The sequence below is a fragment of the Saimiri boliviensis genome, chromosome 10 (genome assembly GCF_048565385.1).
Source record: "Saimiri boliviensis isolate mSaiBol1 chromosome 10, mSaiBol1.pri, whole genome shotgun sequence".
Lineage (NCBI taxonomy): Eukaryota > Metazoa > Chordata > Mammalia > Primates > Cebidae > Saimiri > Saimiri boliviensis.
The window spans coordinates 57,228,125-57,249,817 of record NC_133458.1 but is presented as its reverse complement, the minus strand read 5'-3'; the positions used below and the strand labels follow the sequence as shown (position 1 = coordinate 57,249,817).

The following is a 21,693-nucleotide window of genomic DNA, read 5'->3' as shown; positions in this document are numbered from 1 at the left end:
TATTATAATCATACTCTATCCTTAAGCTGCGTATGACAAAATTCTAATTAGTTTTATTCACCTGAGGCAAAGGAGGACCAAACGTATTACATAAGACACGCACCAAATACAAAAGAGAAAAGTTCAGGTTAAATACCACACTGTAGTCAACAGCTTTTCCACCCATATTTATCTTCAAAGAAAGAATGTAGTTTTTCTCCACCATTCCACCAAATTTAACTGTCTAGAGCACGTAAAATTTGGGTCATGCTTACTTCATTTTTAAAATAACACAACTCCTTATATATTACAGTAGGTAATTAATTTTATTTGCTAATTGTAGATTAAATTTCATTTTTTACTGTTATTTGTCCTTTATAAGAAACAGACAAGATATTGATACTGTATCTGTAATAATTCACTTCCTGCTTAAAGAACTTGAATTTAGAAAGCCAAGATACAGAAAACTAACTGAGACTTGTGTAAAGAAGGGAAGATAAGAAGACATGTTTTTATAGGTAACTAACTACATGCCTTTCTTGATTCTATAGGTAGCTCAGTTGCCCTCTGTCTAGTTTATAGATTATGAATCCTATTTCTTTTGTAGATTTCATGAGTGGACTCTATTCCATTGGGTCGTCTTTGAAAGAGAGGAAAAATATAACTCTAAAAAAAAAATTTTTTTTTTTTTGGTTGTCAGGTGAACAATGTTTCTATAATGAACTTTTAAGCAAAATATCCTTCCACTATATTGGGAACTCAGTAGAAACAGAGACTAAGCTTTTTGCAAAACCCACAGTAGACTGAGATGTAAGAAGCCTCTTCAGTAAAGAGTTCAGAATATTAGAGCAAGTCCCCAGAGAATCTATAATTAATCCCTTGTGTTTGCAAGTTGCGTTCCCTGGGAAATTCCACCCAGAAAAGGCATGGTCCAGAAGTAACATCTGCTGGGATGTAAACTATGAAATTTGAAAAATGTTTTAGATTTCTAGGGTATTTGTACCATAAATAACCATCAGACCTAAATGACATTTTGTTTAACTGATCAGTACATAGCTAAAATTTCCTTTTTTCTATGTATAAGCCTTCCTCCCCCTTTTTCTTAGGATAGAAAACCAGACCACACTCTTCTGTTTTGCATTCTTTTGATAGAGAGTTTTCCTTACCTAAAAAATACAGAATCTGTCCATAAAATCTAGTTTTTAGAGAAGTTGAGGGAATTAATTCAACTGTTTACGTGAGTATAGAAGTTAGTTTTTAAAATTAAAGTCTTTTTTCACATTCTTATCATAACTAGGTATGTTTATAAAGACATGTTTCCCTAGACATGAGTAAAAATGTAGATTCAAATTCATGGTAGTATAAATGGGTGCAAATCAATCATTTAACTATAATAATGTTTCATCAACATAAGGCCATTAGGTCAGTCTTTATAAAATTGTATTTAAAGATAGAATTCTCCTTTCAAGGTTAAATTTTATGGACAATATCAATACACAAAGACAGTTCAGAGAAGAGCTATTTGGTAAAAGGAAGGAGCAGAAACTCTGCCTCTTCCCTTTTCCAGTCACGCTTCACTTGGATTTTGAGTCATCTCCAAAGAACTCAAGGGCTGCACAAATAATTTTTAAATAACTGGAGTAGGAGATCTCCAACATCTTGTTTTACTGAAGTTATCTCATGTCTATATCCATCCTATCAGAATATATGAAGGCAAAAAAGTACAATGGAAAAAAACTTTGTAGACATGTGTAGTGTAAAATAATTATATACTTCTCAAATACTGCATTTTGAAACTTGTTTTGATGGTAGACTTAAAAAATTAATGCAATAGATACATTGGACTTTACATATACTTGGGATCCTTCTAGACCCAAGTCCCATCTTTTAAATACTGATGAGCGAGGGATTACTACAGATTTGAAATTATTCTCTTAAGTTCATACTGACTTGAGTATTATCTAGAACCATTCTTAATTTTTGAACCTCATACAAGAATGCTAATGTCTTTTTTCCATACCCCAAATTCTACTATAAACAGAAAGATACTATAAGATTTGTAATGACTAAAAGTCTGGGCCTTGAAGCTAAGAAATGTAGATTCAGTTCTGGGTGTACTGAAGTTTGTCTGTAATACAGTTTTCTCTAAAATGAGTCTATTTACATCAAATAAGGTTACAAATATCAAATGAAGTAAAATAATATATAAATACTTCTATTGTAGATAGATGTTATTTTGAAATATTATTATAAAGTGTAATTTCAAACCATAACAGTAAAATGTGATTTCATATTAGCCAAGAATTTTTAAAATCTAATAAATGTCTATAGTTTACAAAAATAGAAGTGATTATTTGCAAAACAGTTAAATTATAGTAAAACGTGATCATAACTGTATGAAAATAAAATGTGCAAATGGAAAGACAGCTACTACTTTAGAACAATGCTACTTGAAATTTTAGACACATCTTGGACCACTGAACAAAAACATCTTGTGATTAGATTTGAAGATAGTTACAGAATTATCTTAAACTTTCCATTTCAGGAAACACACAGGAAATACACACACACAGATTTCAAATGTGTTGAAGTAAACAAGGTAAAAAAAAAATTCCTAAAAAAAATAGGGCGGCAACTATAACTTCCGAGGTAAATTCCAAATTCAGTACACTCTGTGCAAGTACCCCAATTGTAATTAACATTCCTCTCAGGCTAACCATTATCTGATGGTTCTCTATTTGGTATTGTTCTGATTCAATAATGAGTCTGATAAATTAAAAGATTTCTGCTTTATTTCTTATGTCTCTCATAAATTCCAAAGGACCACTGGACTTTCTATATAACAAACATTTTTAAATATTTCATTTTGGTTTCCTTGTGAACCAATATTTACAGCAATATTTTCTTAGCTTCAAAACACATTATTGACTTCAAACCTCACAGAAAGAGACTGAAAAGTACATGCAAATCTTTACAAAACAGATTTCAATATGCTACTTGATGATTTCAGAAACTGAGATGTACTCTAGGGAATTTATGCCATTTACAGTTATTCATAATTTTAGTTAATATAATTGAGGCTTTTAGTTAATTCTTCCAAATTGGTTTATCCTTTACTTCAAGTTGGTATCATCATCTAAGAAAATAATTCAGTAATATTTGTAATAAGCTTTCTGAATTGGAAAAAATCATTAATTTTGATTTATTTTTATTCTACTAATTTACATTAATTAAATTTCAGATTATTTCAAAGTAATATACTTTGCTATTTCCAGTAACAATATCTTTGTTCATTACAGAAAAGCACTTAAAAATCACATATCCAAAATACACATTGCATTTGATTATCTAGAGCACGTCAGGTACACCAAAAGCTGTGCAATTCAGATTGAAAATTAAATAAGCTAATGACTCTGTAAACCAATACGTAGTTAACAATTGCATATTAGAGAATATGTTGACATAAGAGCTGTAAGTCATTTATAACATCTAATCTCCTTATATTGGTTGGCATTATAATGATCTTCATCATTTAAATTAAACATCATGTATAAATTGCTTAAGTATAAAATGAGAGTTTTATAATAATCCAAATGGAATTGCAAGTCACTTTAAATATTAACTGATAGATACAGTGTGAAATGCCATTGGACATGGTTTTAATACTTTTTAAGCATAAAATAAAGATTGATAACTTGAAAATAATACAAACCTGATTTTTAGATCAAGCCTAGTGACTAAGAAAACAGTTACTACCTTTTATCCTGTCTTTGTTATATAACTTCATAGGAGTATTTACACAGTAGTGTCATCTCCCATCATCTGGGTGATAGGAAAATTCCTTGATCTTTTTTAAACAAGAATCATAAGACTTACCTTTAAAATGGCTAAGAAGGAGTTTTCAATAAAATGCTCCAACATTTGAACAGACAATTCTTAATAGAATCAAATAGTATTCTGCATAAAAGTTCTACACTGCAGTCCTCATTACATAAATGTGTGAGAGTTTAAATATGTAACCACACCGCCCTCCCAAAAAGAAAAAAAAAAAAAAATCCACTCTACAATGTCAGATCCCAGTGTGTGGTTTGTTGCCAGAAGAATTAAAAGAAAAAAAAAAGTCTCTCACACAGCACATTACTGATATGGCTAAAGGTCTATTTTTATGTTCTGATGAAGACCCATTACCTATATCTGAGATATTCGACAGTACTTTTTTTTTTTTTTTGGCCATTTTCCCATCCAAATAAGTCAGAGGCCAGGGAAACAAAAGAGACTGACTTGCTGAGCTTCCCCTAACATATCCCCAGATGCTGAACTGAGACAGGGGGTGGAAAGAGTAAACTGGGAAGAATAATCATATTCTCACTTCCCTGTCTTGACTGAGCTTGCAAAACTTATTTCATTAAGGTTAAATTAAATGTACTTTTTATACGGCGTAATTCTGAAATACTTTGAGCCTAATAATTGGGACAACAGCTGGAGACTGTCAATCAGCAAAGATGATAAACTGACTTAAAAAAAGGAAATGGCCTATTGTATCTAGCTAGATGTTCATTTTCTGTTAGTTTTGCAAAAATTTCATGAGGACAGCACAGTACTTCTACAAAAAATAAATTCCTTAAATTTCTTCAACTGAAATATGTCTATTTAAGTAGACTTACTATTGAGGATAATCTTTTAAAATAAAAAAGTACTTAAATCACTTAAAAGATTATGTTGCTATTGAATCAAAATAGAAGGCCTTACATTTTGGGGAAAGGACCTTCATTATAAGACCCTGTTCTTACAAAGAAATTCTCAGAATCATATAGGAAAACCTTCATAGGGTTAACCTAGCATATATTCGATAGAACAGCTGGATAAATGCAATCAAACAACCTTAGAAATAAAGCAACCTAAGAATAACAGCCAGAAATATATTTAGTTCATTAGATCATATTTAAACTAGTCCTTATAGTTAGAATGCTTGTGCTGTCTTTTCTGAGCATGTGAGGCACACAATGAATCCTTTCATTTGTAAGCAGTGCCATACAACTGAAAAAGAACCCCAGACACTGTTTTTTCCTCAAGCATTGCTTTACCCCCGCCCCAGGGTATTTTTTACTGACATATTTATTTAAAAATTAATAAGTCATAAAAATACTGTAAGTCTCTTATTTTCCCCCGAATCTCAGACCACTTAATTAGGATAAAGTAGAAATGACTGTGTGCAACTTCTTTATAATTAATGCTTTCCATTAGAAAAGAGTAACTTACAGAGATTTCATAAAACTTAAGAAGGCAATTCCCTGAAATAACTGTGACCTTTTATCTTGGTTGCACGTTATAAAATGGTAGTATAAAGACTAATATTATTTTGGTTAAGAATATCTACTTTGTCAATAACTATTTTGTATTTAAGCTACTTTGATATATTTCTCAACCTTAATTCTCACACATTCGCACTCCAATAGGACAATTCAGAAACAGCTTACCAACACAAGGGTTCAGATAAGACCAATTTAAAAGAGCATATGTTAAACATATTAAAGGAATAGTTAAATTATAATGAAAATATGATCACAGAGAAGGATATTTTAGAAAAAATACATGCAAAATAGATGCCTAAGTTGACACGGAACTTACATGGGTATTATTTAATCAGTAGCCTAATGCGTTCCAAATCTTCTGTCACTGGAGAGGAAAGTGTCACACAGTCCCATGAGCAGTCCAAAGAATCAAATTTATATTCCCAGAGACAGCTGTTAAGCATTCAATCCCATAGACAACAGTTCCTGAGTAGCTTAGCACGTAAGACCCGAAAGCACACAACTGAGTCAAATCTGCAACCATGAATTTTGAGGAAAATGCATACCTTAAACAATAATGCAGCAAAATGCTATACCCATTTTAGAGTAAAGAGTGTTGGGGTTTTCATTTTTTAAAAGACTATGCACCCACTGTATTCTAAAGGGATGTGTTTTATATGAGGATATACCTGGCTTTATGTGAATCCACTACAACACTAGATTAATTTATTGGAATGACAGGATATAATTTCCAAACTACTTAAGTCAGTTTAGGCACAATTCTTTGGAGGCTTTTTATTTTTGCAAGAGAACACATAGGGTTAGAAATCAGAAGGATGTAATTTAAATCCTCAGGGTACCTAGTTATATTGATTTGCAATTGGAAGTTAACTGCTTGCTCTTCTTTTTCCAGATTTATCAAGGTATGAATCATTTTGTTATGTGTATACACTGTAAAATGATTGCCATAATCAAGTTAATTAACATTAATTGATCTTATTTTTATAATCAAAGGACAGAGAAAACTAAATAAAAGAATAATAATAAGAGCTAAGAGATGAGTAGTATACAATACCTGACAGGAGCCTGACAATTAGTAGGCACTCAAACAACACTCCCCTGTTCATCACCCCCACTTTCTATGAGCCTTCTCCCCTCTCCCTTCTCTGCTTTATTTTCCACAGGTCACTTATCACCGTCAAAGAAGTTCTGCCAATTGACTTTTGTTTTTGTCCTGTCTTTGCATCTGCTAGACTGTTGTTTTTTTGAAGAGGGGGATGCTTGTCTGTTTTCACTGCTGAACTCCCGTAGCATAGAACAAGCTCATAGTTGGTAATAAGTTGAACAAATGGACACACACAATGAATATAATAACTATAATGCTTTAAAAATCATGAGAATGAGTGGAAATGAGAGGCTATTGTGCTGCTTGTTCATACCATGGATGTGTAATGGTTTGATTCAGATTAAGAACATCTGCTAAAAAAATGAATGGAATCTGAGTGTGAATTTGGTATTCATCACTTCCTAACTGTATAACTTGTTGCTAACTACTTTACCTCGCTTAATCATAGTAGAAATGTCTCCCTTACAGAATTGCTGTGAAGATTAAAAATGATCATGTGAAAAATGTAGCACAGAGCCCGACATAGTTTTTGTTTAACAAATAATTATTGCTGGGCTTGATGGCTTACACTAGCACTTTGGGAGGCTGAGGTGGGTGGATCATTTGAGGTCAGGAGTTTGAGACCAGCTTGGCCAACATGATGAATCTTCATCTCTACCAAAAAAACAAAAGTTAGCCAGGTGTGATGACACTTGCCTATAATCCCAGCTACTCAGGAGGCTGAGACAGGAAAATCGCTTGAACCTGGGAGGCCAAGGTTGCAGTGAGCTGAGACAGAGCCACTACACTCTAGCCTGGGCAATAGAGTGTGACTCTGTCTCAAAAAAACAAAAACAAAATACAACAAATAATTGCTATAGTTATCATTGGCTATTTTACAAAATTTTATTTTCGAAAATGTATTAAGTATGGAGAGAAAGAAATACTGAAAATTATAGAAAAGTATAAAATGAGAAGCCTCAATCCCCAATTCTATTCCTCAGAAGTAACAAATGTGTGTGTTAACCTTCCCCCAGTAATTTCATAATTTCCTAAAGTATATTAGTCATTTTTATTTCAAAACATTTGTAACAATATCATTTGTCACCTTTTTTTCCCCATAAATTGGTTTGTGTCTTTCTTATTAATTAGTAGGAAAATAGTCTTCGGACATTTGAAATTTTTTTTACAATTTGACCATTTTTACATTTTTGGTTGTAACTTACAAGTTACATTTTGTGTAACTTACAAAAATGTTTACATTTTTATTCTATAAACTTTGAGTCATTTCATTTTGAGGATTGTGTCATGCTTTGAAAGCCTTTTTCCAGTTTGAGAATACAAAAAATAAACTTTCTTTTAGCATTTTTACAGTTAAAAAAAAGTCCTTTTAACAGTACTTTTGGACAAGCCGATTCATGGAATTTGACACTTGCGAAATAAAAGAGGAAGAATACAGTAAGTTGAGTAACAAATATTGCAACATATTTGAGAAGCAAATGACAGATGCGTAACAAGAGTTCTGGAAGAGGAGTCACATGACCCAAGTACTGCTCACTGCCTTATTAGCAGGATTTGTGAACTAGGCAAGACATAATCATTGTATTACTGTTGTCCTTTTTTGTTAAATGTGGTAACCTATAAAATATACCTACCCTTTAAGCTGAAGATCAAATCAAACTTTAAAATGTAGAGTTACATGCAGATACAAGAATATTTTACAGTAGTAGATACCATTTAAAATAAAATTAAGTATTTTTTTTACAGTTCAGCAAATGAAAAGAAGTATTTTAGTATAACTTGCATTGTAATTCTAGATTGAACGGGTGAACAAAGACTCATAAATTACAAAGATGATCATACAATAACACAGGTAACACATAGTGGGAGCTTAGTGCCTGCCAGGTGTTGAGCTAAGTATTTCACATGTATTACCTTGCTGACTGACAAATTATACCACCTTACTAGGCTCTTTAGATGACTAGCTGAGTTCACACAGCTAGTACTTGCCAGAACAAGGGCTATAACTCAAGCAGACTGACATTCTTCTCAAAATCTTTGTACAAATTAAATAGTAATTTTGGTCTGATATTACATTAAGAGCAAAATAATATCTAGACACAACAGACGGGCAATGAACAGTGAACATTTTCTGTAAGTGGCAATCAACAGAATTATTTTAGATTAAATAAAACATAACTTTCATTCTAATGACCTGTGAAGGATCTCATAACATTAGTTACCAATGTAAAACCAGGCAGCATTTGTTTCTTCACTTTAATCTTTAGGGACTGCTAATCATGGAGATTTATACATGCCAACGGGCACATTATACACACTTATGTTTATACACATTTATGTTTATACATATATATATATATGAACATTTATTTTTCAGTTGCTAGCTCATTACTTATAGAATTATTAAAGTTTTAGTATGTTCTACCTGTTTTATAAGTTGAGGAAGGACTTCACATGCAGTAATAAAAAATATCTATGTAATTTAAAAAGAATATTAAATTGCAAAAGACAAGAGCATCATGTAATGCCAGTGAAATGTTGAAAAACTGAAATGGGGATTTCTAGTATCACCTTTAAAAGAAAATTTCAATAACATTATTAAAGGTGAAATTCTGAGAATCAGATTAATTTAATTTAGACTTAAACCACATGACCTAATGAATTGAAAGCCAGGATAAAAACAAACATATTGCATTAAAAATAGAAAATAATCTTACCTATATGTTTAACAGAAGTCATGCTAGAATCACGGATTAAAGAGAACACCTCTGTATATATAGATAGTTCTCATGTGAGCATGGCCAAATCAATATGTAAATTTCACAGGCCATCTCAAAATACTGGCAAACCTAATTCTTACTTGAACAGTTCACAAAAATAATTCTTTAAGTAGAAAACATTAGCCAACATTTAAATGATGCTAAGAAACAAGAAAATAGGTAAATTGTGTTCATACAGAAGATAATTATTTAAGAAAAAAATAGAAACATTCAGGTAAAAGAATAACTAGGCCTCAAAGCATAGTGTGATGAAATAGCAGGAAAAAAAATCAGTAATTCATAGCCAAAACAAGCATTTGGTTGATGAGTACCAAATTTTTTTTAATGTTGATTAAAAAAAATAGCAATTAATCTGGAATTTCACCAGACAGAAAGATAAAAAAGACATTGTAATTAAGGGTACAATAAATTGTAGTTCTGAGAAATATTATAATAGCCCTGGACTAAAAAGGTAGTCCCTAAAGTGGAGTCTTAAAAATAAACTAATAAAATAATTTTGAGAAGGTTCAGAGGAATAATTTAACTTTGCATTGGCTCTAGGCTTGGCCATAATGATGTGTTTTAAAACGTAAAAATATTAGGTTTTTCTTATTTTGGTTAAACAATAAAAAATTGATCAGCATGATGAATATATTAAAACAGAAAAATATAAAGAAATTAAGTGAAGGATGACAAAATCATTTTTGTTCCATTTAATAAACACACTAAACCACACTGACAAGTCTGTCTTTTAAAAAATTATATTCACTTTAGCACCAACTGACCATCTGTTACCACAAGTTTAAAGATACAGCACACTTGGGCTTTAGCTTCCTAAAAGACTAAAATACATATACAGACATGCATGTATACACACAGGGACACAGAAGCATACCTCATTACATTTATTTAAAGCTTGTGGGGTGAAGTTTCTAAGAAGCATATAAAAATACTTTTTAAATTAAAAACCACACAGGAAATAAACATCTCTGATGCCTTTCTTTGCCTTTCTTGTTCTGGTTTTTTTTTTTTTTTTTTTTTTTTTTATGAATGGAGAAGTTATCTTTCTGCCCTGAGACTTCACAGAATTATTTGGCACCAACCCTGCAGCTGAGTGGCACAGCAGCTTCTGCAAATAGTTTCAAAGGAATAGAAAACAACCTATCAAACCCTATAGTGAAGTCATAACATCATTTTCTGTGTTGGTTCTCAAAAATCTTAAGGGAAGGTTTTGCTCTGGGACAAGATTTCTGTCTTCCAAAAGACTAACAGGTTTAGTTTGGAGTGCTAATTTTCAAATGAATCCCTTGCAATAACTTGACACATATTCTTAAGATTTCTAAGAATCTATAGGATTAAAAGTGGAAATATCTTACACTAAATACATTTTTGAGTTTTAACAAAATGTAATACTTTGTAAAAAAAAAAATACATATATGTGTGTTTTGTACATTTATATATGTATACATATATATATATGTGTGTGTGTGTGTGTGTGTGTGTGTGTGTGTGCGCATAAAATACTACCAGAAATGTTTTTCTGGAAATGTTATGAATTATTTAAATCACTTTGTTTATATCATATTTACATGAGTATATTCTAGAAAATATTAGAATTCAGGCAATTAAAGTAGCAAACTATTCGATAATACATGAGACAAATATCTTAGATATTTGGAATCATTCGAAAACATTGCAACCCTGCAACTGTCCCGTATATCTCTTTGTGATAACTCATTATCTTCTTGAATTAAAAACATTCCAAACTTATCAGCAGTAGAATAAAACATTCACTTTGGAATTTCCACTCTTACATTTTGAATAATTGAGAAGTCTGACTTACCTATTAAACTTCATTTTATTTTACCCCTGACACTTTAGTAGCAGCATTTAAATTTGCTTCACACTATGAAGCAATTACAATGGACTTAATAAAATGCTGCATCTTGTGGTTATGCAGAAGGAAATCTTTCATCCTTCTAACTCTACTAGGTAGGTTGAGGTATCATGGACCCTGTCATTATGAAAGTGTCTATCATCCTCCAGCAAGCAAGGAAGGACTCAAAACATGTTTACTGTGATCATCCCCTTTCAGATTCTAAATCTCACTTTTCTTTTTTGTTCTGGGGTTGTGACTTAAGTAAACAATAGTAGGTATGGAATCTTAATTGCTGTGGAATGTCTCCCTCAAAAGACACCACCAGTTCTGCTACTTCTACAGTGTTCAATTTGTACTTAGATCCTCAGAGACTTCTAGGACGTGATGTTTTACTGGCTTTTGGAGGCCAGGGTCTCTCAGTTATGGTATGTAGGTATGCGAACTGTCCTGTTCTACAGTGCCCCAGTTCACAGGTAAAGATACAAATATAAACTGAAATTTTATGTTTCCCATGTTTCTGTGTACTCTGCAATAGTCCCTTTGTTAACCACACAGTGCTTTCGTGTTCAGAGTGAATATTCTAAGTGTATTTATTTTACCTAGCAGCATTTACAAGGCTTGGAATGACATCCTCCATGTATTCCAAGGACTAAAAACATTTTCTGGACATGATCCAAGAGAACTGCTAGGCTGTTTTCCTCTCAGTTTCCCCTCCGGGAAAACTGAGTAATCACAATAGGCAGGAAGAAAGGAGCCTGCAGTGAACAAAAATTCGAGGTGAAAAAAATCCATAAAAACACGGAAACCACACCATTTCTGCAATCCCAATTAAATGCATCAAGTATTTCCCATGATATATAGAAGCACATCCCAAAAGACTAATTTTTAATAATAAGCTTTCAGTATAGACTTTTCTCTTAATTTTTTCTTATTTGATTGTCCTGCATTTGTCTGTTGTTGATTTTTGACTATTGACATCTCATTTTTTTCTTGATTTTCTTTCAAAATGGTACCTAGTTTTAGGTATGTATATTTATAACTGTCTCCAGATCAACTTCATACAATTTCACAAAGAAAAACACAAATGTTTCTAAATTAGAAGAATTTTAAGTTCACTAGCTCTTCTTCTCCTTTTATGAATGTGCTCATTTTATCCACTTAACAGATATTTGTTCTGATGGGCATACCGCCCCAATGACAGTTTGATACACAATAGTGGGTCTGAAAATATCATCAAAAAATTTTCAGTCAAAACTAAACCTTTTCTGCCACTTGGTCTCAACCTCACATTTAGCATCCTAGGTATTAAATATTTTAATTTTTCAAACTATCAAAATTCAAAAAATGAAGATGAAACTGGTGCTATTTACTAATTTTTCCCTGGCTTATCTGCCATGTCATCTAGGTTAGGGGAAAAATAAAAGAAATATAGCAGTGATTTTCTTTTTAAGTCTTTTGATGCAAATTGATTACCTAGAAAAGTTTTTTTTTATGATACCAAAAAAAAAAAAGGCTATAAAATAGCTAGTATTGAATATATCAGTCTCCAGACAATCTTCTTCCCATCCTAGGTGAATAAGATTAAAAATAGGCAATGTCTACTTTAGAATTATCCAATCAAGAGATGTATGTGTAAACATAGGGACACAGAAGCACTCCTGATTACATTTACATTTTTTTTAAGCTTGTGGGGTGAAGTTTATAAGAAGCATACATTAATAGTTTTTTTTTTTTTTTTTTTTTTTTTTTTTTGAGACGGAGTTTCGCTCTTGTTGCCCAGGCTGGAGTGCAATGGCGCGCTCTCGGCTCACCGCAACCTCCGCCTCCTGGGTTCAGGCAATTCTCCTGTCTCAGCCTCCTGAGTAGCTGGGATTACAGGCACGCGCCACCATGCCCAGCTACTTTTAGTATTTTTAGTAGAGACGGGGTTTCACCATGTTGACCAGGATGGTCTCGATCTCTTGACCTCATGATCCACCTGCCTCGGCCTCCCAAAGTGCTGGGATTACAGGCTTGAGCCACCGCACCCGGCCAATTTTTTACAAAAAAACCACACAGGAGATAATACATCTCTGAGTATTAAGGTGTATGTTGAGGGATTTCCTTCTGTTTGTACACATGAAGCACAATGAATAAATCTGACAAAATTCAGCCATCTCAGTTAGCTGAATTATAATCTCCAAGGGCTATTTCAATGTGCTTAAGCATTTTCCAGAGAAAAGAAAGCAACATTTCAAGACTTCTCAACTCCAGATTTGTAATTTATCTTATGTAATAAGGAGCGTCTGTGTTCCAGAAAGTCTTGGCTGGTTAGTCTCCAGAGAGGCCCTTTAACACTAAGTTCAGAAAGAAATATTCAAAAGTTTCTCCATATGTTGATGTGGAGATATTAATATGGTATTGTCTCTAAAAATATCAAGGTGCTATTTAATATTCTCATATAATTAAATAGGGAACATTATAGGAACATACATATTCCCCCCAAACTCATGAAAATGTGCTCCTTTATTCAACAGCAGTGGGAATTTTTCTATCATCTATTCTCTATTCCAATCCCCACTGTCTACCTATAAGAAGGAGGAAGCATAGAGCCATGCTTCTGGAGACCCTCAAGGAAAGCCAGCCTGTGTCAAACCTACCATCCAAATAGAGAGAGAGCAGAGAAAGTTAAGAACAGGCAGCAATTTGATCCACCTGTGCCAGAAGGGTGCTAACACTGGGGTTTTCAATTACATGGGCAAATCTGTCCTCATATGGATTAATCTAATTTAGGTTTGTGAAAGGAAAACAAATCTTGGCCCCAAAATCACCAAGCTAAAAGGAAGAGTCAATCTGGGAACTGCGTAGGGCAAACCCTCCTCCCATTGTAATCAGAGTCACTTCTCTGCTCACTGAGCTAAAAGCATATCTGATTGCCTCCTTTGGAGAGGCTAATCAGAAACGCAGAAGAGTGCTGCCATTGGTCTCTTATCTACCTATGACCCGGAACCTCCTCCCCACTTCCAGTTGTCCAATGTTTGCTTTGTGTTGTCCTGCCTTTCCAGACCGAATCAGTGTTCATCTTACAGATGTTGATTGATGTCTCAGGGCTCCATAAAAATGCATAAAACTCGAACCATCATGGGCACATGTTGTCAGGACTCCTCAGGCTGTGCCACAGGCACGTGTCCTCAACCTTGGCAAAATAAACTTTCTAAATTAACTGAGATATGTCTCGGATATTTGGAGTTTGCAGGTTGAAAGCACCCAAACTGATACCTTGTGATTCTGTTTAAAACATGGGCTTGGATCATAGGTATTTTAATAAAATTCTAGCTCACAAGTGCAGTCAAGAAACATGGTTTACCCAGCGGGTCTCTTAAAGTAGGAGAAAGCAAAAAAAAAAAATTTCTGCAAAATGGTTTTCTATACTCTAGGTAACAAATGTCAATATTAATATAACATAAAGCACATATAATATACCATGTGACTATATTTTACTTGTCTATATAGCTTTAGAATGTTTTAGTGTTCCACTTATAGGAAGGATTCCAAAAACTCATTCATCATTTGTTCATTCATAAGTAGCAAGACAGTAGGTCACAGTGAAACTCCCTAAAACATATTACTGGAAATCATGTTGGCAGTGTTTAGCATTATATCCCAAAGTTTTAAATAGTGCCTGATACACAATAGGTGCTCAAATGTTTGTTGAATTGATGCTCAGTAATCTGTAACTCTAGGTATCAAAGCACAGATTTATTTAAAGGCATACATGTATGTTAAATACTTTTGTAGGAGAGGAGGTACCTTTATTTATCCAAGTATCTGATCAAGTTTAAATGCACTGATGATTTTCCAGATGGGCATTTTTTGTGTTTAATAAAAATAGACACCAGGCATGAAATGGAAGAAAGAACAGATGTACTCTTCTTCAAGCCAAACTCTCAATGTGATAAACAGGTAAATAGTTTGATTGTTCCACATTAGAAAATATTCCTATAAAAGGCTTTAATTCTTTCCTTTCTTAAGTATTAACTATAATACAAGAATGAATGATATGTTTCTACACAATGAGCTTTTTCCAAACATTTTAAATGATTCAGTGTACCAGTTGTGTTTATGTATCCATTGGCAGAAACAGAGGTATTAAGTTTCGTAAAATTTATTAAAATAATTCAATCACACCAAAAAGCATGATTAAACATTAAATGTGTATCATTAAGTAGTTGTATTGCATTGTTTTGCTTTTGCCTATTGAAAATCCTCTCCAAGTCTTAAGAACATTTGTACTCTACCACCTAATTTTTTTATATGCCAATCTACTATTTTCTTAAAGACGAACACATATGATCCCTTGATAAGAGTTTGATTCCTTTGGGTTGTTTAGTGTTCTGGACTGCTCATTTATTTTGTTAAAGAGCAGTGGGCCTGTAGTCTAACTAAAAATATGCCCCTCTGTTAAGGGAGGGGGCCAATATGGTGTACTAATTGGAGCCTTAAGCAAGGACCCCTGGGAATTGGCTTTTCTGTTCCAATGAGAATTACTTCCAAGAAAATAACCTAAGTTCTGCCTCTGTACTTGTTTCCATCTGTGAAATGAGAAATATCATCATCCACAGGGGGATAGCCTGGTTGAACTGATGTACTAGAGGATTCAAAAATAATTTCATTATTTGCAGAATTATGTGGCGATGGATAAAGCATAAAGAAAAATTTAAAATATAATCCTATGTAGCACTGTCCTGTAACAACCTTAGTCAAAGTGATTCTTTCACTCTCAAGAGAACCTTTAATATGACGAAGTCTTAAATATCAAAACAAAATGCATAAATGCCAAAACCCAGGAGGAAAGGACAGTACATAGAACCTTGTAATAGTCTATTTCAGGAGAGCATGCTGGCTCGACTTTCGCTATTGACTGTGATAAAAACAAAAGTTGGAATCAATAGGGAGATAAGATAAATGCAATACTTACATATGAAGAGGCAGAGAGAAGATTTGTAGCTTATTTATAGCATAAAACAATAGAACCTGTTATTAAAATCTAACAGCATGACTAAAATCAGGAAGGGCGACATTTTTGTAAATGTACTCCAGGGAACAAATGTTCAAACAAAGGATGAGAATATGTTCCTTAATGTCTTTCCCATGATCGAAAAAATGTGCTTTTCAAGTAAATTGGTTTTCTGATACATTTGTCTATCAGATTTCAAGGTAAAATATTTAGGACCTAAGATTTAAAAAATAAATAGTACTGTAACATCTTTTACATATGAATAGGGAATTTGTAATGTAAACTGAGATTATTAAATTATACTATAATGCATACATTTATTATTTGGATAGAAGTATTAATAAAGGCTAAATTTGCCGAGTTGGCACATAGATAATAGGCTATACTAGTTTTGTTTTCTCATGCTTTTAATACAGTACAAATTACAAATCACATACCATAGATTTAAGCTTAGGCAATGGCCTGGTAACCGGCAGACAGTATAAATTTGACATCTAAAAACACATTCAGAATTTAGGCTTCATTTTCATGTAGTTTCAAACCATTTTAAATCATAATTTATTATTTTCAAAATTTGATAAATTACAAAATTTAGCTCAATAGTGTAAATAAAAATACTAGTATGATAAAGAACTTATCTGAATATTCTTACCAGCAAAATATGGAGATTTGCCACAATGCCAGCTAAGTTAGTTTTGCAGTCACTGATAAATTGGGTTGCCATAGCAAGCCCATAGTCACTGAGTTTCTAAGCAACCTAGACTCCACAGACTGCAGATAGTTAGGAGTCCGCTGATCTTTCATCATCCCTTAAGGAAAAAATACAAAAACTTGTAGGGCCAAACTCAATGAATGGCAGATCCCCTGATTACCCAGGAGAGCAGTGGTCTCCATACAATACACCCCTGTACTGATACTCAATTTACTGAACAGTAATATTTGTCCTGGGGAATTACTGGATTATTCACAGTGCTAAGTGGATGAAATTAGTCATAGAAAATGGTCAGTGCCTGATATGTGTTGAGCAGACAAATATTTGTTGAATCATTGAACAAAATGCGATACATCATCCAACTCTTTAGAGATATCATTTGCATAATACTAGCCATCATAAATTCCTTGCCTTTTCAGATGAACGTATCTGTTTAGTAGCATTACTATTCAGTATGTCACTTCAATTTCTTTGTTTCTAATTATTGTAGCATAGGTAACATGGGTAGTTGTAAATCAGTAATTCCTTGAGGTCTTCTGTTGAAATATTTAATTGCAGCTTGTCTAGAATACTTCAGTCACAATATTAACCACCCAAATGACAAATAGAATTGCATAGACCTGAAGTACAAGCAAAGCTATGATTTTTTTGAATGAGCATGCATTAGCATTTTCCATGTCTGTCTATAAACACCTTCCTCAGTTCCTTAGCTTCACACAATGCCCACTGAGGCAAACCATGGCCTCCTGCCCTCTCTTTTAATACATCAGGCTCAGTTTCCAACTGTTTTAGATAATCACAATAAAGTTAAGGCATGTAGTTTGTTTCTACAGAACAACGTATCACAATGCAAGTCCAAATAAAATAAAACTAATAGAAATAATCATTTGTGACCATCAAAACAATTATACCTATAATCTGTAAAATTTTAGCTACTTCCAGCACCCCCCATTTTTCTACATTCCCCATTATTCTGGGTAGCTAATTCTTACCATGGAAAACATCTTAGAAATGGTTTGCAAATTGAAAACTGTCTTTAATGATTAGTTTTTAAAAATACTACTTCATATATCCTATTGGCTATTGCATCAGAGGTTTATAGCCCATGCTAAACAATACAATGACTAAATTCTCTAACCTGAAAGTAAAATAAACTTCCAAAGTCACCTCTCAAACAAGTCACAGTAGTCACTGCTGACTACTGTGACCATGCCAGGAATGCCAGCGCAGAGACTGCTTGTGACCTCTACTTGTCACTGTTGAACATCAAAAGCAAGGGAGCATTCTGCTTGCTCCAACACTGAGAAGTCAACCACTCTGTCTTACAATATTAATATAAGAGAATCCAAATTTTTATAATGACATTCATTGTAATACTTTTTTTGGCTAAAAAAGGACTATCTATAACTTAACAGTCTTCCTAGGATATACTAGGAAGTATATCCTAGTATTGTATTACTGCATTTTTGGTAAAGACAGGGTTTTGCCATGTTTTCCAGGCTGGTCTCGACCTCCTGGCCTCAAAGTGATGAGATTACTATGCCCAGCAGGATATATATATTCCTAAGAATAGAAGATGGCTGCACATGAATTTGCCCTATTAAGATATTCCTCCACTATTGCCTGCGAAGAAGCATGTGTATGTTGGAGGGCTTAGATTATTCCAAATATTTTTTGAATGCCATTTTACCACTTATTAATGTAATAATTACTGACAACTCATAGTAAAAAACATTTGACCCACTCCCTCCACTTTCTTTTAGATACACCTTCGCATCTAGAAGGTTCAAACAGGCTTTCTATATGCCTACAATGCCCCGTGAATTCTACTCCCTGCAAGAAGAGAGAGAAATGCGAACATACCTTAAACTGGACAAGAACAAAGCAAAAGTCAGATCAAAGTGGGAAATTTTAAGTATTGCAAGCAAAGTGTGGAATCTTACATATTTAGATTAGGTAACTTTATTGTGATTACACAGGAATATTTACCGTTGGAAGTCCGACGAAAGAGTTCAAGGCCACAAATGTTAATGCACTTTCAAAACGCTCGTTGGGAAGACCAGGGAATTAGCACCGCAGACTCTGGTTGTGTTTGCCCCAAGTGCTGGGTCAAATCACTGCTGTACATCAGTCCGCCCCACCTCCTAGTGTCCAAGAATGGCTGTGGAATTCTGACTGACACTCCTGTGAGACAGTGGTATTCCTAAGCCAAAGCAAATTCTGCCGCCAGTGTTTGTTAACCTCTCCAGCTTAAAATGAGCTGCTCTTCACCCTGGTTCTTGCCTTTAAAAAAAGAACAATTACTCTGTGACGTCGAAAAGCACACAGAAGCATTCCCCTCTCCAGGGATATCCCTACTTTCTCATAGTAACTTCCTTGACTCATTCCATCCTGTGTCTTTGTTAGAGGACTTTACAGTCCTCCCAGGAACCACGTAACAACATGTATACTGGTCTGGGAGAAGAAACAGAGCATCAGTGAATATTCCAGTTTGTGGAAAGCTGGAGATGAGGGCAATATTGGGCAGGGCTCTGCAAGATTAACAAGTTCAGGCTGATAATAGCTGTTTTGTTGCAAAATGAGAGAATTAAGCAACATTTGATGAGTACAATATTATATATGCAACACACGTCAAATAAATTAAAACAAAAATAAATACACTCTAAAATAAGTATTAATCACAGTATAGTCTAAATGAGACCAAAAATATGGCTTTTCCCCAGATCACTTAAGGTAGTCATTCTCTGAGGATTAATGTTGATGACATACATTCTCATACACTCACACACTGAATGAATATCTATCACATGGTCACTATGTGCTCAGAACTCTGCCACAAAGTAGAAGAAAATGTGACTCCTTTCTTGAGGATTTCTGTAATGTACTTGAAATGCTTGGATATATATTATTGTGTGTATATGAGAGTTTAGTCCTTTTAGTCTACTTTCATGAAGTGGGTAGTTATCCTGGTTGAGAACATTCATTCTAGAGCTGGTCCCTAGCCTTTAATAGAAGTCCACAATTTAGTTATTTTTTATCTCTTTAGAACAGAAGATTGGCATAATAAATACTAACAATGAGATTTTCAATAGAGAAACTAATAATATCAGAGATTTATAAGCTGGCTAGAATTATTACTAGATAAGTGTCTACTTTTACATAACAGAGTAAAAAAAAAAAATTGACCAAGGACTGTTGTCTAAAGTTTAGTTCAGAGATTGCCTATTATCTAGCTACAAATTTTAGAGCATTTTTGGTTTTTGAAGTTACCAATATTTACCAAGACAATCCAATAATACTGCCTGTCCAAACTGGCCTAGGTAATTAAGTGTTGCTAGGTAGTTTCAAGGAGTTCACATTCTAGAGATGCAGCTTATACTCAGAAGACCATTCTGCATATAAATGCATAGGTAAATCACAGTAACTCCTGGACTAATAGGAAATCCACATTAGTTCAGATATAAATAACTGTGACTCATAGTTCAAGGAACTTTCACCTATTCTATGTAGAATACATTTCTTATTTCCTTTCTGCTTTTCTCACTATAGACATCTAGTCTTGATCATTTAACAAATGTGCGCTCAGAGACTCCTAGAGTTACAAACACTTCTTGTAAATATTCCTAATTATTTTTTAAAAATTTAACTAGAATATTGCTTTGTTTTGCTTTTATTTTTCTATTTTTCTCCACTTGTTACCTCTTTTCAACATCTTTCTCTAAGTTCTGCTGTAATTTTTGATACAATGTTGCTTTAATTTTTGGTGTATGCCATTATTCTTCTTTGTTCTCCTTCAGTAATGCTAGTGATATAGGATTTTTCTTTTTGTTCACTTTGTAAGCCAGGGATCCTCAGGCAGCCACGCTGCACCTGGGCATCTCTTGGCCACACTGGCATGTCCCAGCTCATACCAGCACTCAGTGGTTCCCAAGCTCTTGTTCCAAGCCCAAGAAGAATGAGGATATGCTGAATATCAAAGGATGGGAAGGACAGAGAAGGCTTTTAGTGATGAAACAGTTTTCAGCAGAGAGGGGATGCGAAAGTGGTCCCCCAACTGAAGGTGGGAAAGTCCCTGATGTGGCTGGGTCCGGGGCCTCTTACGGATTCAGAATGGGGAGTGTGTGCTGGCTTTAAGAAAGGTAAAGCAAAGACACCACTCAAAGGTGGGCATGACAGTGTAGAAAACCAATTTGGAAAGGGAGGGTATATATAAAATAGGTGAAGGGTGGGCATCAGTCAGAGGAAAGCATGTGAAACAGGAAGACAAGTTCTCAATACAGTCTGAGGATTTAACTTACAGCTTGGCTTTCAGACTTTAAACTGTCTTTGGCTTGGAGGTGGGATTTCAGTGGGGACCTGCCACTATCTGCCTAGGCATTCAGCTGCCGCCGGCCCTTCTCACTAGTTAACTTAATGTTAAGCGCCCAGATAACTGGAATAATTTATACCTCTTTTTCATTTCCATACACTGTTACTAGTACCCTATTACTTGTATGAAGTTAATTTTTAAGATTATTTTGATTCTCTAACGTTCTTTGGATTTTAAAAAAAATATACACATAACCTTGAATTTAAATTATTAAATGTGATATCTTATTTTTCTTCTAATATACTTATTTATTTCTTCCCCCACATGTGGGACAACTTGAAAAATTCTACTAGAGGATATGGAAGGTGACAAATATTTGTTCACATACTAACCATGAGTCAGCTATCATGTTAAATGCTTCCATGTATTATTTGTCCCAAAGTATTCTATAAATTATTGCCAGTCACATGTTTACAGATAACACAAGAAAATATTAAGAAAATTAGATAAATATAAATATGCCCAGAATATAGGCACCCTCTATAGCAGGCATCCCCAAACTACGGCCGCGGGCCGCATGTGGCCCCCTGAGGCCATTTATCCAGCCCCCCCGCCGCACTTCAGGAAGAGGCACCTCTTTCA

General features: G+C 34.0%; 1 protein-coding gene across 2 annotated transcripts in view; it reads right to left on the bottom strand.

Moving 5' to 3' along the window:
• Window positions 1-19,011, bottom strand: part of CD36 (CD36 molecule (CD36 blood group)) — a 51,205-nt gene extending 32,194 nt beyond the window's left edge. For both annotated transcript variants that reach the window (XM_010344788.2, XM_074379322.1), the window contains exon 1: window positions 18,732-19,011. The gene's annotated coding sequence lies outside the window, so the exon portion shown is untranslated. The remainder of the gene's footprint in view (window positions 1-18,731) is intronic.
• Window positions 19,012-21,693: the final 2,682 nt, after the last annotated feature.